Genomic DNA, 4,242 nt, shown 5'->3' with positions numbered 1-4,242 from the left:
CAGTCCCCTACTGTGTGCACATCCCAGAGCTTGCCCCCTCCTGGGGGAACATTACTATGTGATAACGTAATATAAATATATTTAAATCAGATGGGTTGAATGAGTAATACAAATGGTTGACAAGGATTGGGACATCAGCATAGATAACAGACTGTCTTAGTGAATCTGACCATGTCTCCCTCTACTGGCTGGCCCTGGTGAGGACAAAAGCCTGCAATTTACAGTTAAAAAAGAGTTCTCCTTTAGCTACAGTGAAAGAGGCCTGTAGTTTTTGGTGCCAAAGCTCATGAGTTCGATACCCACTGAGAACCATGTCACTGATCAGAAACTAGAAAATTAAATTGATTAGTCTAGTTTCATTGTCCAAGCTGAGCGACACACAAAAAATAAACAATATGCATATTCAGTGGATAGTACATTAGACTTTTATAATTCTAGCTACGTAAATAATTCCTGGAGTTAATAACCAAGTATGCACAATGTTGCAGAAAAAACACACCCCATACAAAACTCACCTGGTTTCTGGTGATGTTACTACCTCAAAGTCCATCCCAGGCTCACTGCAGGATTGGCTACAGTTCCTGAACTTTCTGAATGAATTAACAACAATTCTTAGTCATGCAAACATGAGACAACTTGGAGTTTCCTGCACTGACCCCAAGCAAAACAAATGTTTTTGCATAATACTTGTGAAACACCCTCTGGTTTGATTTTCTCTTTGGGTCTAGGGTTATTCACACTGGAAACTCTGGGAGCATGATTCACACAATAGCTTTAAGCAAACCCTTCTAAAGTGACCCAGCCATGCTTTGAAAAGCTCTAGCAATTAATGACACCTGTAGGGAATTCCTTCTAAAGCCCAGACTCCTGCAGGAAAACCCATGGGAGGGCTGGGAAAAGAGAGCTACCTCAGAATCATCTCCTCATGAGGGGTAGGGCATTGCCTCCTGTGTAGTGGGCAGCTCGGTCGCCCCCCACCGACCTGCCAATGTCTTCAGCTGAGGGAGTACATCCAATACACACATAGAGGCCCAGTGGCTTTGTGTGCCCCCTTAGTGCCCCCCTGAGTCCACCCTGGCAGCACACCTCCCCTCAGAAGACACGCTCTCATTGGTTCCTTGCCTGTGCCAAGGGGGTTGAGAGCACAGAGCAGGAGCCCCTACCAGATTCTGGCAGGTTTAGAGAAGGATAATGAGCAGCTTTCCCTTGGCCCAGAACTCCTCAAACCTACCTTGCATTCCCCTGCCCCACAAGCCACTGAAGCCCAGATTCTCAAAGGTATATAAGCTCCTAACTTTGCCTGAAATCAATAGAAGTTAGGAGCCTAAGTACCTTGGAGGATGAGGGCCAACACACACATGGCAGTTTCCTCAGTGTCAGAGAGAGGGGCCTCCGCCATTGTTTGGGCCAAAGGAATGGGTTTTCCTCTCCCGTCATCAAAGGGCAGATGGGATGGTCTGGTCCATGATTTTTAACTGGACACTGTCGCTTTCAGTTTTAACACTGTGCTACACTAGCCTGCGGGGGCTGCAAGGCCTTGCTTTGCTGCACTCCGAGTGGAGCCAGCAGTCCATGCCGAGCCAAGCTGAGCCGAGCCATTCAGAGCTCAGCTCCCAACAGCTACATGCCTAAACCCTGCTAGATGCTGGCAGAGTCCTAAAGCCAGCATGGTACTGATAGACCAGCATTAGGCCCAAATGTCAATGTGAAACAACAGATTGGTGAGAAGACGTAGATTTTTATCACTTTAAGACAAGGGGGGAGGGTGTTCATTAAATAAAATGAAACTGGCTATTACCCAGTAGGTGGATTTTTTTAATGGGTTCAGAACACTTATTTCAACCCAAATTAAAAATATATCTATATTTTAGGACAGACTCTGCTTGGAAATACTTGGAGGGTAAATCTGGAATAACTAGTAAATTGACACCATCCTGCCCCAACAGAACTCGCTGGGGTCGCTGCACTGACTGGCAGGATCTGTGCCCCGGGGGCAGCCCACCCAAGAGCAGAATTTGACCCAGTGGCCCTTGGAGCTGTGCCCCTCAGGGAGGTTGATGCTCCGTTATTCAGCTTCTTCACTTGGGGCAGTAACAGTTGGGGGAGGGGAGAGAAGGGAGTGGTTAGGTGGCTTTAAGCGACCTTTGAACCTCTTGTATTCTGGGGTGACATAGGGTCTGTTCAGCCCCCCACTGTGTGCTATAACAGCCTTAAGGTCCCCTACAGGGCCCAGGAAACAGAGGAAAGCCATAGTGCAGTGCATCCTGGACATGCCCCACCCCAGGGGCTAGAAGCAGGGCCAGGAAAGAGTCCCTATGCCAGCTCCAATCCAGCCAGGAAGTCCCCCTGCACAAGGAATATTCTCAGGGGGCCACATATGCCCATTGTGTGGTCCTTTTACACTGCCAGAGCAGCACAAAGGGGCTTTACTATAGCTGAGCATCAGCCCCCGGAAGCACACGTGAGGACGTATAGCTCGGGTTGGGGGGAAAAGGTAGGTAAGTGGGACTATTGGCCTGAGCGAGCATTTGGAGGATTAAGGCCACAATCAGACCCAGGTTAGATCTGAGGCTGCGATAAGCAGAATGCCCCCGGTGGAGCTATAGACCCCTCCATGGAACATGTATTCATGGAGGGAGGAGGGCTTTGAGGTGTCACTGAGCCACCAGAGAACTCAGGGGATTCTAGCAAGGGACTCCTGATGCCAGGAAAATCACAACACCCTCCCACTCAATTCCCCCCATTCCCTGGAAATGTTCATTCAGATTTGGGGAACTCTGGCTTCTGATGACTCTCCCAAGGCCCCCTCAGGAGGCAGATGTGAGCCTGCTCCTACGGAAGGGGAAGTTTTGCCTGCTTTTAGCATGCTTTCTCTGTCCCCTCAGTTCTCCTGGGGGGGTTCAGCACAGAGGCAGTGATAAGGGGCAGGGCAGAACTGGCTCATGCAAACTTTTTCCCCTCCCAAAACTGTGGGCAGAAACAGTGGAAGTTAATATTGCCTGAACCTTTCCTTCCATACTGTAGAACCTCCCCAGTGAAGGATCCCAGAGAATCCATGGCACTTGGATTGGCAAAACTGGGGAGTTCGGAGCTGGTGTAGAGCCATTGACCTCTGGTGCATCCTCCAAGATCCAAGCTGGTCTGGAAAGATGGTTGGTTCTGCAGGCCAAATCCAAAGGCAGGAGAGGCAACTCCGACCCTCCACTCCTAAAGGAAAAATTCAAGGGAACTCCACAAGCTGAAACTCTTTGAGGCTCATAGTTTTTGCTTGGATTTGTGGTATCCCAGTGAAACTTCACCCTTGGGCACAGTGGTATTTATTTGTTTCCCAACTATGGACCCCAGAAATACCTCTTGAAGTAATTACAAACATCAGCATCCCCAGAGCCCAGGCACTGATGGAAAATAGAGTGCTGAATTATGCTGGGCTCAGAACCCAAAGAAATTCCACTGAACCACTGGAATGGCCCTGGTTTAAAGTTGGTGTAAGTGAGATCAGAATTGGGCCTTCTGGGTGCAGGCAGCACAGATCATTCATATGCTAAGGATCAGTGCACCTTAAATAGTGCTTAGTGGGAGGTGACATTTTATTAACAACCACCCACCAACTCCCCCACCCCCAAGGGAAACGCAAGAGAAGACCCATACATCGAAGAAATGAACAAGTGCTTGGGTTTGATTACAGTTTCAATGCAATACTAGAAATATTAGAAGACTCCCGAAGAGACCTGAAGCTCTGTTAAATCCATTGCTTATTTTCCTTGGCTGCCTATTTCCAGCCAATAGATCTGCTTTGCCTTCCGCTTGGCTATTTTTACTATTTTATACCCATTTGCATCAAGCCACTAATCCTCGCTCTGCAATTAAAAAAAACCCAACCCAGGCACATAGCAGATTTGGGATGTTTGTCAATTAAAGAGCTTGTTTGGAGGAAAACGCCTGGGGGGAAGGGAGGTTAGTTTCCCGGGGGGGGGGGGTTCGTTCAATGCAGTGCGTTTATTTAGGGTGCTGAAACGAACATACCTCCCCCCTCTTTTTAGTGGCTGCAGAAGCCTCGCTCCCCCACCCCTCTCCCCAGAGTCTCAATTGGAGGCGTGGCTGCAAGCACAGCCCCGACATCCTCCCCTCTATATAGGCTGCAGCTGGGAGCGCTCCCTGTGAATCGGGCTTTGTGCGGCGGCAGAGGGGGGCCGGGGGGGACGCGCGGTCCAGGCGAACAAAGGCCGGGGGGAGGCAGGAAGC

Source organism: Caretta caretta, chromosome 10, assembly GCF_965140235.1.
Source record: "Caretta caretta isolate rCarCar2 chromosome 10, rCarCar1.hap1, whole genome shotgun sequence".
In the NCBI taxonomy this organism is placed as follows: domain Eukaryota; kingdom Metazoa; phylum Chordata; order Testudines; family Cheloniidae; genus Caretta; species Caretta caretta.
Note: the sequence above shows the minus strand (reverse complement) of the source record.